This window comes from Osmerus mordax, chromosome 20 (genome assembly GCF_038355195.1).
Source record: "Osmerus mordax isolate fOsmMor3 chromosome 20, fOsmMor3.pri, whole genome shotgun sequence".
Classification (NCBI taxonomy): Eukaryota; Metazoa; Chordata; class Actinopteri; order Osmeriformes; family Osmeridae; genus Osmerus; species Osmerus mordax.
The window spans coordinates 9,068,849-9,095,298 of NC_090069.1; the positions used below are offsets into that span (position 1 = coordinate 9,068,849).

Consider the following 26,450-nt stretch of genomic DNA (forward strand, 5'->3'; position numbering starts at 1 on the left):
TGCAGGGGAAATGAGAAGACATCATATTTCATTCTACACTTCACTCGTATTTTGAGTTGTAAATGAGCAGCAAAAAATGATGCTTTTAAATCTATGTAATCTTTATAAATAATAAGTAGGCCCGATGCATTTTTATATAAAATATACAGACCCCTGTGCAACCGACGCAAGCAAGCACACCCTACAATTTCCCCAGAAATTGTATCCTCTCTAGTTTCACATAATTAAACACATATTATACGAAACTATCTGATTACTTCGTTCTACGATTGTTCGGAATCTCGTTTATTTTAAAGAACGACATAGCTATCATTAGCATTCAGCTAGCTCTAGGTTCCGTTGCTGTATGTGACAAGTTGCCTTATAAAATATACATACTGTATATGATTACTGTGCGGTTTGGAAACCTTAATATGTACAGTAATAACAGACTTAGAATGCTTGTCAAAATGGCCAGCAAGTAATGTAATGATCCAAAACAGTTGTCAGCACACTTGACTGCATTGTAGCATATTGTCAAGGTGTTCAACTTAAAACATATGGCAATAGAAACATTCCTTTTTAATGCATATTGTCCCTACTCACCCACCATTATACTTAAAATGTAATTGTATAGTTCAGTGTTTCATATACAGTATTGTTTCACATTTCTGAAGCATTGGAGAAATGCTTAACCCGGCCATGGTCCTCTCATGACCTGTGTCAAGGCTCCATCCAGCAAGAAACTCGTCCACCAGGGCCATATCAAATCTTTTGGAACCTGCCACAAGACTGTTGTAGACTTCTCTGCTAGATGTCAAAGGGTTTACAGTCTCTGTCTTGCCCATCTGGATGTCTGTCAGCAGAGCACTCTTCCTACGGATCTATGAATATAGACCTTATCAATGCAGTTATAGGCTATACAGTCTGTCTACTTTACAAGAAAGTGTAAAAGCATATAAGTACTTGGTCATGTATGTAATGGTAAGAGTAATGTGGTATTGGAAGCCATTGACCTGCTCTACTTCTTCAACACAGGAGGTACTATATTAAGCTCCATCCTGGGTTCTGCTGTTCCATCTAACCGCAATAATATTGGCGTCAACTGTCTTAACCCTTGTGTTATCTTCGGGTCATTCTGACCCATCAGTCATTGTGACCCACCGTCGTATTGCGACACATTTACCTCATACAAAAACAAAGTGAAGCATTTTCTTTTAACTGTCGGGCTGTCTCAGACCCCCCACATTGGAATGGTTAAAAGAAAATAATTGTTATTTGTTTTTGTATTGGGTAAAATTGGGTAAACACAACAATGGTTCGTTATGAACCTTTGGGTCATGTGACCCGAAGGCAGCACGAGGGTTAAATAGTTTGAGCACATATGGCCCTTTGCCTGGCTTAGGCATGTAAAAACACCCAACCTTGCAGTGTGGTTTATTTTTTTTAACTTGTATTTTACTACATGACAAGATATGCTATTAGATCTGGCATCTTAAGTGGCCGCTCTTTTAGTTAAGCCTATGTTGTTGGTCACACATGATCCGGTAACAGTCAGGTAAACAGATGCACAATTTAGTTTTCTGCCAAAACTGTGTTTGGCTCCATTACAAAACTATATAGTTCATTGTGGTATTGCTTTCTTTAAAAGAACAGACTATAGCTAGACTGCTCCTTTGGTAAATGTTCTCATTTCTAAGTTGCCCTATCTTGTCAGTGTAATGTTAGTCACAACATATCTTCACAATGAAAAACAAATTTATTAGGAGAAAGGTAACATCTGGAACTACTGTCATTCATGCCAGATTAACAGGCAGTTAGGGTCATCTGGACGTTACCCTCAGGCTCCCAAGTGGGCGGCCAAGTCTTCTTACTGAAAATAAAATACAAAATTAGAAATTGAAGAATAAATAAATTGGTAGGATGAAATAATACTTACAAGTCCATAAATGTAGGTCCACTTATCTTACCATGATGGACAAGGCAACCAGTGCACCTTAACCTCTTTGTGCCCCTTTGAAATGAGTAAAACACAGAATAAACAAGACATTGTATGTAAAGTGAATGGCTAAATTACATTACATTTTCAACTGTAAACATAACATCATTAAGATATATATCCAGTTTCCAAAGTACTTGGACATTTTGGATTGTTATGGTCCTATATTCTCATCTTGGGGTATAAAAGATTGAAAGATATGTTTGGCTGTACGAAATGCAACTAGGAATCCAGGCCAAGCACCCCCCCACCCCCCACCCCACCTGAAGCAGAGTCAGCGTGACTTTCTATAAGAACACACACCTGAACCTATGTTCTTTTGTAGTCAGTCATCTACCTCATCCATCACACCCAACTACTTTAATCTAGCAAAATATAATTTGTAAGGACAAAGACCAGGGAAATGCAAATCCCTAAGGTGTTTAAAGGACAGATCAGCTGATGCACTGGCAGAGCAGTAATTTTGTTCTTTCACTAAAGTACCAACACCTTAATATTTACATTTAAATTTATTCATTTAGCAGACGCTTTTATTCAAAGCGACTTCCAAGAGAGAGCTTTACAAAGTGCATAGGTCACTGATCATAACAACGAGATAGCCACAAAACATTGCGAGTAGCCAAAACATGAAGCACACATTGTGAACAACCAAAGTAAGTGCCAAAGGGAAGAACCATAAGAGCATGTAGTTAAACAAGTTACAATTAAACAACATGAACTGCTATAAGTGCAAGTGTACCTGTGAAAAAAAAAAAAAAGACAAGCAACAATAATAAAAAACAATATATCACAGCGAGTACAAACAATTTTAAATCAGTTACCACTAACCACAAGAGCAACAAGTCTCTGAGCAAGAGTCATTGTGATCCTTGAGGGAACTAACATCGGGTCAAGCGAACCATTCTTAAGTACCATTGTACTCCCGGAACAAGTGCGTCTTGAGCCTTTTCTTGAAGGTGGAGAGACAGTCAGTAATATGTTATTTGAAACATTGAAGACCTGAATACAATACAGGTTTGGCAGAGTTCCATCAGAATATCTACAACATTTGATGTCAGGCAGTCAAGTTATTGTGCTTTTCACTACCATATCTAATTCTAATTCTATCTAATCTATTTGAGCATCAACTGTGAGTAACAGAGAGTCAGGTGGCTGAGCGGTTAGGGAATCGGGCTAGTAATCAGAAGGTTGCTGGTTCGATTCCGACTGAGAAAAATGACGCTGTGTCCTTGGGCAAGGCACTTCACCCTACTTGCCTCGGGGGAATGTCCCTGTACTTACTGTAAGTCGCTCTGGATAAGCGCGTCTGCTAAATGACTAAATGTAAACTGTATCTTTGTGAATTTACCAAACATAAAAAAGGTAATGAACAGTATTTCAGTTTTAATGTGGGATTGGTGTTTTTTCACTAAACTTCCTTACGCGACTCATGGACACAGATTCCACAGGGAAAATGTCTAGTGACCCATGGAATTGGCACTCTGTCAAAAAAGAAAATACAATAAACATACATATACTCCACACACAGTAATTAAGAATGCATGAATAAAAATATGTGTTATATGGCTTTATTGCATATACTGTTAGTCTTTTTCCTACCTTTGCCTTTTTTGTCCCTCTTAGTTTTGCCCTGTTTTTTGGAAGAAACATTTACAGGTGACTTCCTGTAAAGAAAAGTATAGTTGACACCTAAATTATAGAAAATCAAACGTGAGTTTTTCGAAATTGTACTTATGCACACTAGTGTATATCACACTTTAACATTGGGCCTATGAGTTGAGATGTCTAAACATTGTTATTCTTTGTTCTTCTGTAAACTGACAATATTTTCTATTTTGGCACTCACCACTCCTCATCCCTTTGTCCTCTCTCTTCCTCTATATCTTTCTCTGCAGCTCCTGACTCTTTTATATCCGTCTGTCTCTTTTCCTCTACATGTGTACGTGTCCCTCCAGCTTCCTCTACATTCCTCACCACCTTAATCTCTTTTCTTTCTGTCTGATTTCTCCTCTTACCTCTACATTCCTTTCTAAACCCAACTCTGTCTGTACATTGTTTCTTTGTTAATCTTCCTCAATTGTCATCTGTTCTCCCATCTTCCCCTTTTCTGCCTGACTTCCCTCCTCTACATCCCTATCTGTGACAATCCTTTCAAACTCTCTTTCCGGCTGTGCTCCACCTTCCTGTACATCCATTTCTGTTACAGTCTCTATCTCTTGCTGTTTTCTCCCCTCCTCTACATCTACCTCAATCTCCACCACCTCCCCACTCTCAACTACATCTCCCCTTCTGTCGTCCTGTCCTGTTTCTTCGTTCGTTTCCAGACTAACACCTTTGGAAGAATTATTTTAGATTGTAAATAATATTCAAATAACTAGAATGATAGACTTTCTCAGAAAAAATGCTATGTTAAAGCTTGTGTATCTCTAATGCTAACTTGCAAAAATAAAAACGATCTAGCTAGATTATGTACACTTTAAGCTCAATGTACATACCTTGTTTGGCCAATTTGGTCGTTTGTGGGGAAAAAAGTCGAACCGTTTTTAGTTATGGAGAGCCATCGCGCTAGCTCGATTATAAGAGAGAATAACAGAAATGTACCTAGCATCCACACCTCAAACAAGTTAACCTAGACGCAAAACTATACGTCCAATCCAAAAAATAAGGATATTTTCCGAGACCCAAGACTCTGCTGAAACCAGAGATGTCCTTAATATGTCTGTGCAGTCAGAAATAAGACTATCGGCAGTTTCAAAATCTAGTTCCTTAGGCTTTCTCTGACGAATTTTACCCACCTCTCCATTGAAGTTAGTGAGATAATTTGAAAGGCTGCTCTCGCTTCAAGGCTCATAGCTGAAAATCTGTAAATGTGAGCTCTTTAGTAGTTACATTGGCTGAAAGAGGACAATATTTCCTACATTTTAAGGTATAACTTGTTTCTGTAAGTTAACCTATATGAAAGTTAGAGGAATTTGTTTGACAATTTAGTTGAATATAAGAAAAAGAGCAGGCAGAAGAGTTTGCCACTCTGCTTGCTGCTCATTCATAAAAATCAAGAAGGAGCAAACATTTTAATGTATTTCAAACTGTCATAATTCAAAATTGGCTGAATATTTGAAGAGGCTGAATCATTTGGGAATAGCTGAATGTCTTGTGAACATTTTAAAGGTTGAATGGTGTCTCTAGCTGAAAGTATGCTGAAGTAGTTACGTTTGAAATAGGAGGAAGCTTTTTAATGATTTGAAAGGATTTACCATTACTTTTAATGGGAGAATAATTAGCACAAAAACATTATTTTAAAAAGTATAAAAGTGAGAAATACCAAAAGTCATAGCCAACATCTCCTGAAGGACCTGAACGCTTTGATACAACAATTGTAGGAATCGGTGAAAGTATGCAGGACTAGTTAAAGTCTAGTGTTTATTCAACTTATTGTTGGAATGCTGAACAATAAGTTGAATAAAGACTCAAAGAACAATACTGAAGCAGCATTCCAACAACTAGAAAGTGCATTTCCTCCAGAAAATGCGTTGGAATGCTGAAAGATGAATTATTAGTTTTTAAATTGCTGAAAATAGGCTACAGAAATTAGAAAATACCCGCAAGCTGAAAGCTGAAATGAATATCAAAAATGTGTGAAGGCAAAGCACACCCAATTACACATGTAAACGGAGTAATAGTATGGCATAAACCGACAATTACTAGTAGAAGTACTATATTCGTCTTAGTAGCTGAAATTATAGTGCTCTTAGTCTTTTAATGAGACGAGTTGACTGAATAGCTCTGTCTTGTGACCCCACTAATCAGCTAATACAAATCACCTGTGTGAGAGACTGAGTGGTGCGTGTCTGTCGTTGCCACGGTGATGGTGCAGCTATGATTGCTAACGCGCTGAGGGTTAAGAATAACAGAAATGTAGCTAGAATCCACACCTCAAACAAGTTAACCTAGACGCAAAACTATACGTCCAATCCAAAAAATAAGGATATTTTCCGAGACCCAAGACTCTGCCGAAACCAGACATGCCCTTTATATGTCAAAAATACGACTCTACCGGCAGTTTCAAAATCTTGTTCTTTTTGCTTTCTCTGACTTATTTGTCCCAACATTTGCAATTGGTCTCTATGGGGCTTGAGACAGACTTTGTCTCACTCTCGGGCTCCTCACGCAAAAAGTAAATAATTGTGGGTTTCCATACCCATATGAGTCCGACCAGCACAAGCACGGCATCGTTTTGATCCCAAATGAAGCTTGAAAAGTTAATATTGTGGCCGTGAGGGCAAAAGTGCCATAAAAAAAAAAAACGGTTTCGGACTCTGCTGTCACTCTGAATTTGCGCAACATTCCAGTGCCTCACTCTAGCTCTCTACATAGAAACCCATGTAAATCTCAGAAACGGTTTGAAAAAGTCATGAAACATAATCAGTGATATTGAAAAAGGTTGAATAGATATCAATATGCTGAATTATTTAAAAATAGTTTAGGGTTTTGTCAACATTTTAAAGTTTAAATGGTGGCTCTAGCTGAAAGATTGAGGAAGAAGAAGGATTTGGAAGTTGAAGAAGTTTAAAGAAGTTTGAGAGGATTTGAAAGAAAACTCCATTGGAAACCCATGTTAAAAATATTATGAATATTGATTTATATTAATTCAAGCATAAGAGGTACAAAGCTGAAAAGTCATAGCACCCATGGCCTGAAACTGCTGAATTTCTTGATAGCTGAACGGTTTTAATAGCTGAAGATTTGAAGGCGCTGAAAGGTGCCACGGAAGAAATAGAAGAAAAATAATAAGTTGAACTAGAAAGGCATTTCCTGCTGAAAATGTGTTGGAATGCTGAAAGATTAAATTATTTTTCTTAAATTGCAGAAAATACAGAAATGAGAAAATACCCACAAGCTGAAATGAATGTCAAAAAATGTGTGAGTCACACAAAAGAGGCAGTGTGGAAACTGAACTGCATCCTCTAACAACGCTAAGAGCTGAAATACAATGCGGGAGAAGCTGAAAGCTGAACTGTTAAACAGAAGAAGAAGCAGGCCTAGGCTAGCTAGTCATAAAAAGAATATTATAGTCTTAACAGCTGAAATTATAGTTGGGATAGTGATAGTAATAGCAGTAGCAGATGTGTGCATTGAGTGCGTTTACTCTGCTTTCTTAGTAGGATTCAATGTGTTGATTGAATGAAACATACAGCAGTAGGGCCGATACAGGAAGACACGGCGACACTTTGTTGCAGAAGGATGATGGTGCAAGTTTTGTCCGTGGAGCATACAACGATTAATAAAAAGAATCATGTAGACGCGCTTATTGAGTAATCACATAACTAACTAGAGAGGATACAATTTCTGGGGAAATTGTAGGGTGTGCTTGCTTGCGTCGGTTGCACAGGGGTCTGTATATTTTATATAAAAATGCATCGGGCCTACTTATTATTTATAAAGATTACATAGATTTAAAAGCATCTTTTTTTTGCTGCTCATTTACAACTCAAAATACGAGTGAAGTGTAGAATGAAATATGATGTCTTCTCATTTCCCCTGCAAGAGGCAGCTGACAGGCTGAATCAAAACGAATACATTTGGCAGACCGGTGTTAAAATGGACCTAATCTCTATGACTTAAACGTCCTTTTAAGTTGTCCCTTCTCGTGATATTTTCAGGCATTTAGCCTACTCATATTGCATTCATTCATTAATAAAGAACCCCCTTTGAAGATTATTCTACGACTTTACCGGCAGAAGATAGAATCGCGATTCAAACAGTACCATCTGCTAACTGAAAATATGCCCCCAAAAACGTAAATAAGCTTGACATTTATTTAGTGGAAAATCGCTCATTCATAAAAAGCTCACTGGTAGCGATCATTGTCAGTAACAACGCAAAATGCGATATAGCCCTGTGTGGAGAAGCTGCCCCGGTAAATTCTACTACTACAGTACTGTACTAGACTACTGCTGTGTTCGTCTTGGTAGCGATTGCGTTGGTTGAATTCGATTTAACGTTCCGTTGTACGGTTTAGGCTGAAATTAATTATTTTCATGAACAGATTGACAAAGTTTAGGCTGTGTCAATGAAGTTCAGGTTAGTAGTCAGATAGTTTCCCTACTGAAAGACTTTTGAGTAAGGGGAGTGCCGAACATGTTCTGTTGCCGTTTGACTTAAACAGCTGAGGAGTTTTTGTTAGCTACTCACACTAGTGCCTCAGGTACAGTAGGCTACAGCGTTGCAGTGAGCTACACTGGTTTGAAACCACAGGTAATTTCACCAACAAATCGTTTACTAATGTCAGAATAAATCATACAACGAAAATGTATATGTGAGGAATGTTTATTTTAACGATTGAAAACAGATATATAATAGACCACTGTAGTATGTGTTGCCCGGGCAACACAGGCTAATGTCATGATGCTAATACTTCAGTGAAATAGTAGACTACTGTTTCCGAAAGTAGATGTACTTCCTTAATAATATCAGCTTATATTGTACATTACACATCACAATTGTGTGTCATATCACAAAGTAAAATGAGTAAATAGTTATCACCCTGGCCTCTTTTCTTGTGGCGTTTCTGCAGCTGCCTTGCAGTAAAGCTATAGTTAGCCTAGCCATCCCCCAATTTAACAGATGCGAAACGAATGTTCTGCCAAAGGTAGTCACGCGTGTTTTCGTGACGTAGTGACGTTAGTAACGTCAGTGACTGTGGCTAGCAAATTTGCCACCGTTAGCTTCACTTTTCGCCACAAAAACTTAACTTCAGCCTAAACCATGCAACGGAACGTAAATTCCAATAGAAGCAACTCAATCGCTACCAAGACGAAACTTTTGACACCTACGTTGTCTATGTAGGCCAAATATTTACTGAGTTTTAGGGGGGCAAAAAGAATAATAATAATAATATATATGTGAGAGAACAAAGGTTGTGCCCTTGCCGAAGGCAAAGCACACCCAATTACACATGTAAACAGAGTAATAGTATGGCATAAACCGACAATTACTAGTAGAAGTACTATATTCGTCTTAGTAGCTGAAATTATAGTGCTCTTAGTCTTTTAATGAGACGAGTTGACTGAATAGCTCTGTCTTGTGACCCCACTAATCAGCTAATACAAATCACCTGTGTGAGAGACTGAGTGGTGCGTGTCTGTCGTTGCCACGGTGATGGTGCAGCTATGATTGCTAACGCGCTGAGGGTTAAGAATAACAGAAATGTAGCTAGAATCCACACCTCAAACAAGTTAACCTAGACGCAAAACTATACGTCCAATCCAAAAAATAAGGATATTTTCCGAGACCCAAGACTCTGCCGAAACCAGACATGCCCTTTATATGTCAAAAATACGACTCTACCGGCAGTTTCAAAATCTTGTTCTTTTTGCTTTCTCTGACTTATTTGTCCCAACATTTGCAATTGGTCTCTATGGGGCTTGAGACAGACTTTGTCTCACTCTCGGGCTCCTCACGCAAAAAGTAAATAATTGTGGGTTTCCATACCCATATGAGTCCGACCAGCACAAGCACGGCATCGTTTTGATCCCAAATGAAGCTTGAAAAGTTAATATTGTGGCCGTGAGGGCAAAAGTGCCATAAAAAAAAAAACGGTTTCGGACTCTTCTGTCACTCTGAATTTGCGCAACATTCCAGTGCCTCACTCTAGCTCTCTACATAGAAACCCATGTAAATCTCAGAAACGGTTTGAAAAAGTCATGAAACATAATCAGTGATATTGAAAAAAGTTGAATAGATATCAATATTCTGAATTATTTAAAAATAGTTTAGGGTTTTGTCAACATTTTAAAGTTTAAATGGTGGCTCTAGCTGAAAGATTGAGGAAGAAGAAGGATTTGGAAGTTGAAGAAGTTTAAAGAAGTTTGAGAGGATTTGAAAGAAAACTCCATTGGAAACCCATGTTAAAAATATTATGAATATTGATTTATATTAATTCAAGCATAAGAGGTACAAAGCTGAAAAGTCATAGCACCCATGGCCTGAAACTGCTGAATTTTTTGATAGCTGAACGGTTTTAATAGCTGAAGATTTGAAGGCGCTGAAAGGTGCCACGGAAGAAATAGAAGAAAAATAATAAGTTGAACTAGAAAGGCATTTCCTGCTGAAAATGTGTTGGAATGCTGAAAGATTAAATTATTTTTCTTAAATTGCAGAAAATACAGAAATGAGAAAATACCCACAAGCTGAAATGAATGTCAAAAAATGTGTGAGTCACACAAAAGAGGCAGTGTGGAAACTGAACTGCATCATCTAACAACGCTAAGAGCTGAAATACAATGCGGGAGAAGCTGAAAGCTGAACTGTTAAACAGAAGAAGAAGCAGGCCTAGGCTAGCTAGTCATAAAAAGAATATTATAGTCTTAACAGCTGAAATTATAGTTGGGATAGTGATAGTAATAGCAGTAGCAGATGTGTGCATTGAGTGCGTTTACTCTGCTTTCTTAGTAGGATTCAATGTGTTGATTGAATGAAACATACAGCAGTAGGGCCGATACAGGAAGACACGGCGACACTTTGTTGCAGAAGGATGATGGTGCAAGTTTTGTCCGTGGAGCATACAACGATTAATAAAAAGAATCATGTAGACGCGCTTATTGAGTAATCACATAACTAACTAGAGAGGATACAATTTCTGGGGAAATTGTAGGGTGTGCTTGCTTGCGTCGGTTGCACAGGGGTCTGTATATTTTATATAAAAATGCATCGGGCCTACTTATTATTTATAAAGATTACATAGATTTAAAAGCATCTTTTTTTTGCTGCTCATTTACAACTCAAAATACGAGTGAAGTGTAGAATGAAATATGATGTCTTCTCATTTCCCCTGCAAGAGGCAGCTGACAGGCTGAATCAAAACGAATACATTTGGCAGACCGGTGTTAAAATGGACCTAATCTCTATGACTTAAACGTCCTTTTAAGTTGTCCCTTCTCGTGATATTTTCAGGCATTTAGCCTACTCATATTGCATTCATTCATTAATAAAGAACCCCCTTTGAAGATTATTCTACGACTTTACCGGCAGAAGATAGAATCGCGATTCAAACAGTACCATCTGCTAACTGAAAATATGCCCCCAAAAACGTAAATAAGCTTGACATTTATTTAGTGGAAAATCGCTCATTCATAAAAAGCTCACTGGTAGCGATCATTGTCAGTAACAACGCAAAATGCGATATAGCCCTGTGTGGAGAAGCTGCCCCGGTAAATTCTACTACTACAGTACTGTACTAGACTACTGCTGTGTTCGTCTTGGTAGCGATTGCGTTGGTTGAATTCGATTTAACGTTCCGTTGTACGGTTTAGGCTGAAATTAATTATTTTCATGAACAGATTGACAAAGTTTAGGCTGTGGCAATGAAGTTCAGGTTAGTAGTCAGATAGTTTCCCTACTGAAAGACTTTTGAGTAAGGGGAGTGCCGAACATGTTCTGTTGCCGTTTGACTTAAACAGCTGAGGAGTTTTTGTTAGCTACTCACACTAGTGTCTCGGGTACAGTAGGCTACAGCGTTGCAGTGAGCTACACTGGTTTGAAACCACAGGTAATTTCACCAACAAATCGTTTACTAATGTCAGAATAAATCATACAACGAAAATGTATATGTGAGGAATGTTTATTTTAACGATTGAAAACAGATATATAATAGACCACTGTAGTATGTGTTGCCCGGGCAACACAGGCTAATGTCATGATGCTAATACTTCAGTGAAATAGTAGACTACTGTTTCCGAAAGTAGATGTACTTCCTTAATAATATCAGCTTATATTGTACATTACACATCACAATTGTGTGTCATATCACAAAGTAAAATGAGTAAATAGTTATCACCCTGGCCTCTTTTCTTGTGGCGTTTCTGCAGCTGCCTTGCAGTAAAGCTATAGTTAGCCTAGCTATCCCCCAAGTTAACAGATGCGAAACGAATGTTCTGCCAAAGGTAGTCACGCGTGTTTTCGTGACATTAGTGCAGACCGGTGTAAAAATTGACCTAATCTCTATGATTTAAACGTCATTTTAAGTTTTTCCCTTCTCATGATATTTTCAGGCATTTAGCCTACTCATATTGCATTCATTCATGAATAAAGAACCTCCTTTGAAGATTATTCTACGACGTTACCGGCAGTAGAAGATTGAATCGCGATTCAAACAGTACCATCTGCTAACTGAAAATATGCCCCCCAAAACGTAAATAAGCTTGACATTTATTTAGTGGAAAATCTCTCATTCATAAAAAGCTCACTGGTAGCGACCATTGTCAGTAACAACGCAAAATGCGATATAGCCCTGTGTGGAGAAGCTGCCCCGGTAAATTGTACTACTACGGTACAGTACTAGACTACAGTACTGCTGTGTTCGTCTTGGTAGCGATTGCGTTGGTTGAATTTTATTTAACGTTCCGTTGTACGGTTTAGGCTGAAATTAATTATTTTCATGAACAGATTGACAACGTTTAGGCTGTGGCAATGAAGTTCAGGTTAGTAGTTAGATAGACTTTTGATTTAAGTAAGGAGAGTGCCGAACATGTTCTGTCGCTGTTTGACTTCCTAAACAGCTGTGTAGTGTAGATGTTTTGGTAGTGTGTCTCGCGTAAGCTACAGCGTTGCAGTGAGCTACACTGGTTTGAAACGACAGGTAATGGTAATTTCACCAACAAATCGTTTACTAATGTCAGAATAAATCCTACAACGAAAATGTATATGTGAGGAATGTTTATTTTAACGATTGAAAACAGATAACGCTACATCATAGACCACTGTAGTATGTGTTGCCCGGGCAACACAGGCTAATGTCATGATGCTAATACTTCAGTGAAATAGTAGACTACTGTTTCCGAAAGTAGATGTACTTCCTTAATAATATCAGCTTATATTGTACATTACACATCACAATTGTGTGTCATATCACAAAGTAAAATGAGTAAATAGTTATCACCCTGGCCTCTTTTCTTGTGGCGTTTCTGCAGCTGCCTTGCAGTAAAGCTATAGTTAGCCTAGCTATCCCCCAAGTTAACAGATGGAAACGAATGTTCTGCCAAAGGTAGTCACGCGTGTTTTCGTGACGTAGTGACGTTAGTAACGTCAGTGACTGTGGCTAGCACATTTGCCACCGTTAGCTTCACTTTTCGCCACAAAAACTTAACTTCAGCCTAAACCATGCAACGGAACGTAAATTCCAATAGAAGCAACTCAATCGCTACCAAGACGAAACGTTTGACACCAACTTTGTCTATGTAGGACAAATATTGACTGAGTTTTAGGGGGGCAAAAAGAATAATAAAAAGAATAATAATATATATGTGAGAGAACAAAGGTTGTGCCCTTGCCGAAGGCAAAGCACACCCAACTAGAAAAGGCTGTTCCTGCGAAACAGCAGTGAGAATGCCGAAAACCTGAATGGAGATAGCTGACCATGCTAAAAAAGCTGAAAATAGTGATTATTTTGTAGAAAGTTATAAGCTGAAGCTTCAAAGCGCCCGAAAGGTATTTTTGAAAGGGGCAGGAGCTGGACGAAGGCATAAAACTACAGAAAAGAGAAGAACAATGCAAAAAGAGAAATAATTCAGAAGAATTTGAAAATTTAGTAGAAAGTCATTTGCTTAGGTTTCAAATTGGTCTGAAATGTATTTTAGAGAAGACCTGGAGCTAACTGATTAAAATGCTGCTGCAAAAAAAGTTGAACTATTGTGGGTAGTAAATAAGATCATGCTACATCTAACCAGCGGATCATCTTGCAAGTGTGTCAAAGTGGTATTTTTACAGACTGTATTAACATCGTAGGCGTGAATAATGCATGCATAGTGATTGTCGTCCATCTGTAGCCGAAGCTAAGCTAGAGAGAGGATGCAATGTGAGACTGTCTACAGTAAGCCATATCTACTGCTTCAAATTGAAAACGGACACCATCTTTTGATTAAAGACAGATTCCTTAACCTCTGTTGTCAATATCGCCAATAAAAAGTAAATACTCTTCAGTTACGAAGCATTTGTTTGTAGCTAGGTAACGAATATTATGTCTGGAAAAACGTAGCTAGCTATGTGACCTGGTTTCGCCTTATGATGACAGTTGTAGTGTCACTAGAAGGCCAATAACAAAAGATCATATTTCAAATCTGTCTGCTGTTCTACATTGCCCACACAATTCAACTCTAACATGGCCTGTATCTTGTATCGAAAGTGCTCGAAAATTAGCTCGTCTAATGTACTGTATGGTGGACTGAGAACATATTTGTTAGTCAAAGCAGAGCGAGCGGATGTCGTGGAAGAATTCCTACTGTGTTAGATTTACTGCTTCAAATTGAAAACGGAGAAGATATTTAGAGTAAAGACAATTTACTTAACATCTGTGTTCAATATCGTCAATTAAAAGTAAAAACTTTCCAGTTACGAAGCATTTGTTCGTAGGATTAACGCCAGCTGCAGCAAACACATGCCCCAGCCCCGGTTTTTGGCTGTTCGTGACGGTCAGCTATGAGGCTAAACCTCGATTTTTGCAGATTTCTGTTAAACTTGCTAAAATAAAAACGATCTAGCTAGATTATATACACTTTAAGCTCAAATGTACATACCTTGTTTGGCCAATTTGGTCGATTGTGGAAAAAAAGTCGAACCGTTTTTAGTTATGGAGAGCCATCGCGCTAGCTCGATTATACGAGAGAATAACAGAAATGTAGCTAGAATCCACACCTCACACAAGTTAACCGAGACGCAAAACTGTACGTCCAATCCAAAAAATAAGGATATTTTCCGAGACCCAAGACTCTGCCTAAACCAGATATATTCTTTATATGTCTGTGCAGTCAGAAATACGACTCTACCTGCAGTTTCGCAAACGTGTTCCTTTTGCTTTCCTGGTGCGTGTTTGTTTGGTTTCCACGGCGATGGCGCAGCTGTGATGGCTAACGAGCTAGGCAGAGAGAAAAACGAACATTTACCTAGCATCCACACCTCAAACAAGTTGACCTAGACGCAAAACTATACGTCCAATCCAAAAAATAAGGATATTTTCCGAGACCCAAGACTCTGCCGAAACCAGAGATGTCCTTTATATTTATGTGCGGTCATAAATACGACTCTACCGGCAGTTTCAAAATCTTGTTCTTTTTGCTTTCTCTGACGATTTTGTCACCAGATTTGCATTGGTCTCTATGGGGCGAGAGTTGGACTTTGTCTCGCTTTCGTGGGGCTCTGAACAAATGTGTACGTCTGTTGGATTCAACAGACAACTGTCTACGACCAGCACAACATTAGCTATCTATTGATCCAAAAATGAAGCATGAAAAGCGAAAATTGTGGCAATGCTGGCAAACTAGAAATATTTTTTCAACGACATCCGAAGCTGCCCTCCACTCTAAGCGTTTCAGTCTGCACTCTAGGGTTTCACGTACACAACCATGTAAATCTCAGAAACGGCTTGAAAAAGTCATGAAACATAATCAGTGATATTGAAAAAAGTTGAATAGATATCAAAAAGCTGAATTATTTAAAAATAGTTTAGGGTTTTGTCAACATTGTAAAGTTTAAATGGTGGCTCTAGCTGAAATATTGAGGAAGAAGAAGGATTTGGAAGTTGAAGAAGTTTAAAGAAGTTTGAGAGGATTTGAAAGAATATATAATATTATGATTATTGATTTATATTAATTCAAGCATAAGAGGTACAAAGCTGAAAAGTCATGGCTTGAAACTGCTGATGCCTTCATGCCCAGGTGCCCAGAATTTGTGAATCCGGCCCTGCTCATGGCATGACAAACATAATTATAGCCTAATATAATTAGTTATAATATTGTGGCATGTTACGGTGTCATTATAGATTGTTGACATGTTATTCTGGAGCAAAGACGAAGATGTATAAGTCATGTCTGATAACCACAATATTGTTATGGTCGTTATAACGACTATATATATTCTTAGAACTTTATGTCAGTTACAGTTTTTCTCAATTGCTAAAACACTAAAACTCATTGGCAGAACAAAGTTCTCAGTTGCCTGAACTCATGTAGCTAATTGTGCCTGTCTGTTGTCAATACCTTAAACCATTTAACATGGTAAAACACAATTTGCAGATCTCACTTAGACTCCAAAACTCTAAACACATTCTCATTTTTAAAACACATTCTGCACTCTAATGCACATGTTATCCATACTGGTAAACACAAATGGCAACAATCAAATACAAATAGAGAAAACATGTCATTGACTAAACACAACCACTCAAAATTGATTTCACTTGTTTCAAATGAGGTGACACAACCAATATAAGCCAGGTCAGAGAGCAAACATGTTGTTGAAGGTGGGAAAATATTGATTGTGATGTCGACGAAGTGCTCTGGCCTAACCCAGCCCACAGACAAGAAGAAGCACATTGATCACGTGTTTACTCCTTTGATTAAATTGTCCCTTTCAGTATTGTATACTGTAGTACAGTGCATTGTAGGCTGAATACTGTACAATGAACAAATTGTATGGCCCTGAACATTGTGCTTTCCATTTGTTACAGTAACAGTACTGACTGCTCAATAGATTTTGACTGATTGCAGGTTCATATCAACAAAGAACAAGAGTGAGTTGTGAGTAGTAAGGGCTAAGGGTAAGGGGTAAGGGTAAGGGGTAAGGGGGAGTATTGGGATTGGCCCTTACTCTGAATAGGCGAATTAGGCAGGGGTGCCCAATATCGCCAGGGAGTCAGATGGCTGAGCGGTGAGGGAATCGGGCTAGTAATCCGAAGGTTGCCAGTTCGATTCCCGGTCATGCCAACTGACGTTGTGTCCTTGGGCAAGGCACTTCACCCTACTTGCCTTGGGGGAATGTCCCTGTACTTACTGTAAGTTGCTTTGGATAAGAGCGTCTGCTAAATGACTAAAATGTAAAATGTAAAAATGTTTGCACCTCCCTGCCACAGTAAATTCTGTGTTTGTATAACATACATGGCGAATAAACCAAATTCTGATTCCCCATCACAGCGTCAGTTCCAAATAAAATTGGGAAAGATTCACAAAAACAACTTTTCCCATGCATTTCAGTAGATATGTCTCCAGTCAGTGATCTATTTACATATGACACACTCACATCATTGCTACCCCTCATATCTGTTGCAGTGTGTGGGGGCGAACACTGAGGTGTGTGTGTCCTGGTGTCTGTAGGTAGTGCTGGTACCTCCTAGTACCTGGAGGGCTAGGAAAAAAGCTCACACACAGGACCTTGGTATGTGGCGCTACAGCACTACTCACTCAAAAACACACTTATGTCTGTTTCTAGCCAACGTAGATGGCGAAGGACAGTGTATCTAACCAGTAACCATACGAGGGGAGTCATCAGGTGTTTCCTGTGTACCCCTCACCAGGCCAGGCAGGCTCCAGCATGCGCCTGTTCAGCACCATGCCCTTTTCCTACTGCAACATGGGCACCTGTGACTATGTCAGCCGCAACGACAAGTCCTACTGGCTTCCCACTACGGCAGCTGTGCCCATGATGCCTGTGGCTGGCGAAGAGATAAAGGAGCACATCAGCTGCTGTATGGTGTGTGAAGTGACCTCCCTGGCTGTAGCTACACACAGTCAGGACACCAGCACACCCCAGTGCCCCCCCAAATGGAGGAGTCTGTGGATGAGGTACTCCTTCCGTATGGTAAAAATAACAATGTATTTAGGGCCTTAACGTGTCTACCAGTCGCCTTATGCAAGCCTGTGTGTGGAAGTGCCTGTTTGTAACGCATACGTAATGAACCCTGCTGCACACAGGCGCTCATGATGAGGGGGATGGGCAGTCTCTGACATCATCAAGAAGCTGCCTCCAAGACTTTCGTGCCCAGCCTTTCGTGGAGTGCCAGAGACCATGGCACGTGCCACTACTTTGCTAACGTCTACAGTTTCTGGCTGACGCGTATGAACAGGAGCGGACAGTTCAGCTCCTCTTCACAGGCCATGCTCAAGGATGAGAGGCAGCAGCGCCTGAATGTGGGGCGTTGCAATGTCGCATGAAGGAGTAGTCCAGTCCTTCTTGGTCGGGTGCCTTCAACAAGGTCTGCCTCCAGCAAACGTCTTAACAAGAACTGCACTGCGATTGGTACAAGAGGCAATATCACACCCCTACTGGTCATAGAGGCTGTGACCGTGCTTGCTGCTCACCTGCAAGTCTGTGAACATTTACTATTATATTCCTAAGTTGTTTTATCCAAAGCTCCTTCAGAAAACAGAGGTTCATGTTGTTTAATGGTAACTTGTTTAACTACATGCTACCGCTCTTCTGATTCTACCCATTGGAACTTATTTCCTTTTCACGATGTATGCTTCATGTTTTGGCTACCCGCAATGTTTTGGAGGGGGATCTCGTTGTTTATGATAATTGACCTATGCACTTTTGTAAAGCTCTTTCATGGAAGTCGCTTTGGATAAAAGCGTCTGCTAAATGAATAAATGTACATTTCGGTATATTTTAAATACCTGTTTCCAAAACATGAGGACTTCACGATGAATGTCAAGTCCGTCATTGTCCCATCACCACCATCAGACAAAAATATGAATTATTGTGAGGTTTAGGTGTCTGATAGTGTTGACAAAAAGTGATGGCAATTAAAAACATGTTGATAAAAAGAGAAAGGTGGGGAAGTTGTATCAAAGAGTAGCTAAGGAGCTTAGTACATGTTAAATACATAGGCTACTAATTTGTCTGAGAACGGGTTTTATTTAAATAAATATTGCAACCTGTTTAGTCCCACTTCTCATGGCACAGGCCCTACACGAGTTTATCCTAGGGAGCTTGATTGTAGGCTACCTCTATGCTTATTTTATTTCTTACAATATTATCTAACCTGATGTGAATGTCACTTTCTTGTGGATTTGATTACATTTGCCATGTTTCAAGAGGCACAAGGCTAATCCTACATCTTTATGACATCATAATTGATTCCATGACAACAGCATAACATTCTACAAAACTCTACATGTCTGCATTTTACAAGCTCACTGCAGATCATTGCTACATTGCTTTAAAGACGATACCTAAGGTAGCTAGATATAAACATACAACATAATAAAGACAGAAAAAAAGAGATAGATGGATAGACAAAAATACCGTATTTCTTCGAATAAACGCCACCCTAGAATAAACGCTGCCCTCGATAAACGCTGCACCAAAAATGAACGCTGTGTAATAAACGCAGCCCTCGAATAAACGCCGCACCCAAAAAAATCTGAAAACGTTTTTTTAATTGGTTAAATTCAACCCCAGTATTTATTACACATGTACATAACTTTCTATGAAGGTGTATGAAGGTTTAGGCATGCTGTTTCAGATTTCTACACAATGTAGAACACTTGTATTTGAGACAGTTGTATTACCAACGCACACCTAATTGATAGCCATTGAGAAAGGGAGTTGCCGCACTCATAGACATAGACAAACAAAGAATAGACACGGAGGTCAGCGGTAGTAGCCTAAATGAAACCTGCATTTTTAGCTGCATGATTCATTTGTCACAATGCCAGCAACGAAGTTGTCTATGGCTGCACTGCAGCTACAATTCACAAAATCTCTCTTATAAACGCCACACCAAAAATGAATGTTATTTAAGAAACGCTGCAGCGTTTATTCGAAGAAATACGGTATTCAGTATACATGAATGTGTGTGTGTGTACTCTCTAGGATCATTTGAAGAGAAGTACGTGGAACTGAGCTGTCTTGGCCAAGGTGCCTTCGGCTCAGTCTACGCTGGACTCCATATAGATGACAATCTGCCTGTAAGAATGACATAACACACACATACAAAAATATACACGCACTCACACACAGAACAGTATATCATTTTTATAAATCAACATGTTCTATTTCCGCCACCCATCTCTTTCGATAGGTGGCAGTCAAGCAGTCAGTTGCTATTGATTTACATTTAGTCATTTAGCAGACGCTCTTATCCAGAGTGACTTACAGTAAGTACAGGGACATTCTCCCCGAGGCAAGTAGGGTGAAGTGCCTTGCCCAAGGACACAACGTCATTTGGCACAGCCAGGAATCGAACCAACAAGCGGTGAGGGAGTCGGGCTAGTAATCCGAAGGTTGCCAGTTCGATTCCCGGTCATGCCAACTGACGTTGTGTCCTTGGGCAAGGCACTTCACCCTACTTGCCTCGGTGGAATGTCCCTGTACTTACTGTAAGTCGCTCTGGATAAGAGCGTCTGCTAAATGACTAAATGTAAATGTATATTAAGCCAGAGAACCTTCTGGTTGAGACCGGTTCTGCAGTTCCACGGATTAGGGTTCTGGACTTTGGCTGTTGCTGCATTATTCAAGAAGCACCCTACACCGAGTTCCTTGGTACGTTCCCTACTGTAGTTGCAATTGCACCCAATCACATGCGTACACACACTTCCATGTGCGGTTTAACTAAGGTTGTTTTATTTGGCATTTCACTTCTGTCTGAATGGTTTTCTTATTACTTGAACTGTTATGACATGTTTCTGTGGCTGGTTTATACATGGTAAAGGTGTTTTGGAATAGATATTCTGTGTTCCGAGTCAGTAAAATCATGTGCATTGTACTAGTTCACATTACATTACAGTGCTTAGATTTCGGCCTCAAACAGGCCACATGATGTAGCAAGTTATGATATAGCAAGTTTCATCTATACATTAGTCTTTTACACTGAGAACACAAGGGGAACAGATTTCCCTGGAGGCCTAGGAAAAAGGTTTTGTAAGGTTGAAAACAAAAAAAGGTTATAAAGGTTTAAAACACGTACTGTACTCATCAATTATGCAAACCTATTTTTGGAAATAATTTATTTTCAACACTTCAAATCTTTATGTAGAAAATATATTTCAAATATTTTACATTAGTCTTTTACACTGAGAACACAAGGGGAACAGATTTCCCTGGAGGCCTGAGGACAGTGCTTCCCCCTGTATATGAGAATGACCATTAATAAAGCAATACAGTGATGCTGGTGATGTATGTTACTGTGATCATTATGTATAGCAAGTTTCATCTATACATCAGTCTTTTACACTGAGAACACAGGGAACAGATTTCCCTGGGGGAACAGATTTCCCTGGAGGCCTGTGAAAAAAGTTTTGTAAGGTTGAAAGAAAAAAAGGTTATAAAAGGTTTGAAACATGTGCCATTTATTAAGCAATACAGTGATGCTGGTGATGTATGTTACTGTGATCATTATGTATAGCAAGTTTCATCTATACATCAGTCTTTTACACTGAGAACACGGGGAACAGATTTCCCTGGGGGAACAGATTTCCCTGTGGGAACAGATTTCTCTGGAGGCCTGGGAAAAAGGTTTTGTAAGGTTGAAAAGGAAAAAGAAAAAAATATATATAAAAGGTTGAAAAAATGTTCTGTACTCATCAATGATGCAAACCTATTTCTGGAAAGAATTTATTTTCAACATTTCAAAACCTTTTGTAAAAAATATTTTTCAAATATTTTACATTAGTCTTTCACACTGAGAACACAACGGGAACATATTTCCCTGGAGGCCTGAGGACAGTGGTTCCCCCCTGTATATTAGAGTGGCCATTTATAAAGCAATACAGTGATGCATCTATACATCAGTCTTTTACACTGAGAACATGGGGAACAGATTTCCCTGGGGGAACAGATTTCCCTGGAAGCCTGGGAAAAAAGTTTTGTAAGGTTGAAAAAAAGGGTTATAAAAGGTTTTTATTGCATGAAAGTGCTTGTCAGATCCTGCATAGCATTTTCAATGCATTTTCAATGTTTGGCCTGTAACTTCTTGCAGAACGATTTTCCTATTACTTTAACTGTTATAATACTGTAGTGAATGACGGGGGTAGTTAGGGGAGCGGTCAAGCGCTGTGCTGACAATCAGGCAAGTGGCTGCACCTGTGGAAGGGAGTGTCGAGAGGTATATAAAAGGGAGAAGATCTGTAGGGTGTTGTGTTGGTCTGGGAGCTGTTGTGGTGGACATCACGGAAGTGTAGCAAACTGTACGCAATCGGGGGGTGGCTGTGTTCGCAGACCATTTAGGGCTGCCGGCGCGAAGACAGCGAGGGGGGACAGGTTCCTGGCGGGTTAGGGAGACATAGATAGCGGGGCTATAGGCGTACCTTTGTCCACTCCCAGCCTGTGGAGGAGGCTCTCCGGCTGTCCTTGGAGCGGCCTCACAAAGCGCAGACCCCAGGGGAGGGTCTCAAACCCCTGGAGAGTTAAATATAGCGCTTTTAATCTCTAACAATTGTCCGTTCTGTGTATGCTACCGCCAGTGGCGGCCGGGACTTTGCAGAGGCCCCCCCCGCAAAGTTGGAGCTCGAGGCCCCTCCCCTAAATCCACTCAAAATGTATCTCCATCCTATCATATACATTGCTGTCTACCTTTAAATATTGCCTATATTCACCAATGTGAGAGAAATAAAAAAGTAAAAAAATAACAAAAGCACAATAGCAGCCTATTTGTGTGGCATTCTGCGGAAACACGTCGGATGTCGCGGCCGCGCGGTCATTGCTGGCTATAAGCCATAAAAGATCGAAAATTGTTTTCTGTCAAAATTTTGATTTTTGATGTTTTCTATAGTTAACACCCTAAACTTCATTGTAATGTACAAAAAGTATAGCTTCTGAAAAACTGTTAATTTCAACGTTTTTTGGACATGTCAGCTAGCAAGATTTCCAAGCCATTTCAAATCAAATGCTCAGTTTGCTTGCTCTTTTGAGTGCTGCAGCAGCCCCAAACAACTGATCAATGAAGTCAGGCTGTTAAACTTAAAAATAACTTGCTGAGAAGTTATTAATGTAGCCTATACTTAAACTGACATTTACATTCACAACGTGATTACGAACAAAAGGATTTACTTTCCATATTCGCCACAGAATTAGAATGAAAGTGGAGTGGAATGCAATTTTCTCGGTTATCACTTTATTGACACAGGTCAACTTTAAAATTATGTAACTTCAGTTGTGATAAAGATATCTGAGTGATTTAAACATATTTGTATTCAGGATAGTTTGTAGTTTCCAAATATGTCTAATACCCAGAAAGACCCAAATGTTCACGATGTGAAGAGTTTCCGCAGGCCGCCACACATTTGTCATTGTTCAAAACCAAAGACAGCACTAGCCTTCTGATAGTTCAGCACCAAGGATAGCATCGTCGAAATAACACACAATCAATGGAGGAAAGGAAAACATTTATTCTTGCCAATAAGTAGGCTAAGCAAGTATATTTATTGTTGGTTGCTGGTGAAGACGTGCTGCTGCTAGCTACCTGCGGCTGTGGTAGTGTTTCGTCTGGAGATGTTGATAATATTCCTCTCTGGCTGGTCTAAATACGTGTGTAATCTTCGGGTGTTTTGCTCGAGCTTATTCAGACAACAGTTTATTGCTGCGCTTTTGAGCACCGCGTGCATATTTTCTTTTACTCATGTCTCTACCGTCATCTAGCAGAACGTAGCCTAATGATTAGCATTTTTTAAATGTGCGCGTTCAATAGGCGTAATGGCCCAAAAGGCACGTAAGATACGCAAAAGCCATTGTTGCCAGATTCAGGGATTTTGAGACTATTTAGCCTATTTAGATCTGTTACGTTGCCTACATTACGGAATTCCTTTACCTGGCAGTTGAAACTTGGGGCTCTAAATGAGCGCCCTCAAAGTGTTTTCCTTGTTTTTTTTAATATATATTTTTTTATATAGGCCTAGTCTGTTTTTTGATATGCAGGGCGGGGCCCTTAGGGCGTGGGGGCCCCCCGCCTTGCGGGGGCTTCCCAGCCGCCACTGGCTACCGCTCACGGTTAGTTTTAGGTAGGCCACAATTTTAGAGCGTAGAGCAGCGAGCTAGAGTACCGCGGGAGGCAACTGCACACCCGTACGGCACAGATACCCTACCAGCGGCCCCGAGACACGTGACGTTGCGGTGAAGTGTGGGTGTGATAGCACCGTGTGGCCATTGCGTGCTGTGCCCTAAGGGGATCTGAGCGTGGGGTTGTAGAGTGTGACACGTGTGCCGTGCCCCGTGGGGGTGTTTATATAAGAGGGGCTGTCCAAGTGACAGACACCTTGGTTGGGCCGGTGGGGGTAGCTACGTGCGTGTGCTCTAACTTGTGTGCCGGAAGATCTGTGTGCCTGGCTCAATGCTGTACCTTATTTTATGAATTCTAATAAAGTAACCTTGTTGTACCCTGAGTGTTCCCTCTCCTATGTTCAGCTGTGTACTCGCACTAGCCTGAAGTGACTATCTACACTCCATACCGGAGGCAAGTTTTATTACAATACGTTCCCCTGGGTGGTTTATACATGGTAAACGTGTTTTGGAATAGATATCCTGTGTTTCCTAGTCAGTAAAATCATGTGCATTGTAGTAGTTCACATGACAGTGCTTAGATTTCAGCCTAAAAGATGCCACACTGACTCAAATAAACTTTATTCCATCTCCTCCACATACTACTGACAAGATTTAGCCATTAGATTCCGTTTTTGAGGCATTCAGGGCCTCATTTACTAACAATGGCGCAGTTTATGCTGCGTCTGTTTTTGCCATGTTCGGTAATAGCGCCCGCTATGCTTCCTCATTTTGCGTAGTATTTATCAAACTTGACACTCATCAGGCAATCAGCGCATACTCCGCCCTCAAGCATAATTAGCGCACCTCTAAAATAACAATGGGCCTGCATGTTTCTATCATGGATCTTCCTACAGGAAAAAGAAAGCTCAAGCTTAAATTTAGTGACGTGCATGAAGTAACAGCCCAGCTAACACAGTTACGTTGCCCTTACGTTGCCGCAACGTCACTCGATGACCAAACATACGTTGCCGCAAATCGAGGCGACAAAGCGTTTGCTGACCTGTCGAGGAGTAAACATTTGTTTTTTATATACTACAACAATACGTGGGAAGATCCCAAATCAAACACGTCGAATCTGGAGCAGACGCCATGTTGTCAGAGCCATAGATATATGGTCAGAGCAATCAGCTGCACTTGCACTGGTGACGTCACTACATCTCCAAGGCAACATATCAACAACATCAATTCGTCTTCTGTCTGCTTCAGATACTTCCTTAAAACGAGAAGCGTTTGCGGACCTGTGCAAAAAACATATTTGGTTGTTTTAGGCCGTGTTCACACTTGACTTCTTTTTTTAGAAAAAAGCGCCTTTGAGCGCCTTTTCAAAAAAGCGCTGGGTGACGTCAAGCGCCTTTCTAACGAGAATTCTGTAACCTTAACAACGGGAATCATTCATTCTAGCGATACATTGATATCCGTTATTTTCCGTTGGTTATTTAATGACAGCTATTATGGCGAATAAAATGCAATTACTTGCTATAGCTTTGGCGTTTGAGGAGGAGGGTGTTGTTGAACAGCCAAGGCGCCGTTTATGGGTGCATGAAATCCTCCGCAGTAGGGAGTCGCAGGGGGCATTCCGCAACTTGGTCCAGGAGCTCCGCCTAGACGATGCTAGGTTCATGTAGTTCTTTCGTTTGGACAAGAGCCAGTTTGAGGACCTCCTCATGAGGATTGGACCAGCCATCTCAAAGATGCAGACGAAATTCAGGGAGACCATCAGCCCAGAGGAGCGTCTTTGCATTTGTTTGAGGTGGGTAACATTAACTAACGTGAAAGAGAGAGAGTATGTGGCATGTGAGAGTATGTGGTCCCCTTGTAGGTGTAATACAAGGAGCCGCTTGATGGAGGTGCCTCATCTCCATCAAGCGGCTCCTTGTATTACACCTACAAGGGGACATTCTCCATTGTCCTGTTGGCTGTCGTTGATGCCCATTACCGCTTCAGGGTGGTCGACATCGGTGCCTACGGCAAAAATAGCGATGGAGGAACATTAGCTGCCTCTGCCTTTGGGTCTGCCCTGCGGCAGGGGACCCTCAACCTCCCTGGGGATGCCCTTCTACCTGGAGCAGAGAACTTGGGGCCTATTCCTGGCTGACGAGGCATTTCCCTTGCGGAAAAATCTCCTCCGCCCCTACCCTGTGCACACTAGCGGGGAAAAGCGTGTATTTAATTACCGCCTCTCACGCCAGGAGAATGGTGGAGTGTACCTTCGGCATCCTAGCAGCCCAATGGAGGATATACCGGAGGGTGCTTGGTGTGTCACCACAGGTGGCCGAGTCAGTTGTAAAGGCCACCTGTGTACTTCACAACTTTCTGCGGCAGGGAGGCTCACCAGACGCACCTACTGGTCCAGCAGAACCATCTTATGGAATGCAGAATATTGCCAGGGTTGGCAGTAACAATGCCAGCAGAGAGGCCATCACTGTGAGGACCAAGTTCACCGAATACTTCTCATCTGGAGCTGGTCAAGTCCCCTGGCAGAACCGCCCCCTGCACATCCCACATTCCCTTTAGTAAACTGTTCAAAACTAATTCAGTTGAGGTGTGGTCTTGTGAGTTATCATTTAAAGAACAAATTAATCTGGTGCAGTGTAAATTGCAATAATGACTGCAAGTAATAGTAAATTGTAATGAAGTAATATCACACAAGCAAGTAAAGTAAATATAATGA

General features: G+C 40.4%; 1 pseudogene; it reads left to right on the forward strand.

Moving 5' to 3' along the window:
- Positions 1–17,003: 17,003 nt before the first annotated feature.
- Positions 17,004–25,874, forward strand: LOC136964512 (collagen alpha-2(IV) chain-like; annotated as a pseudogene).
- Positions 25,875–26,450: the final 576 nt, after the last annotated feature.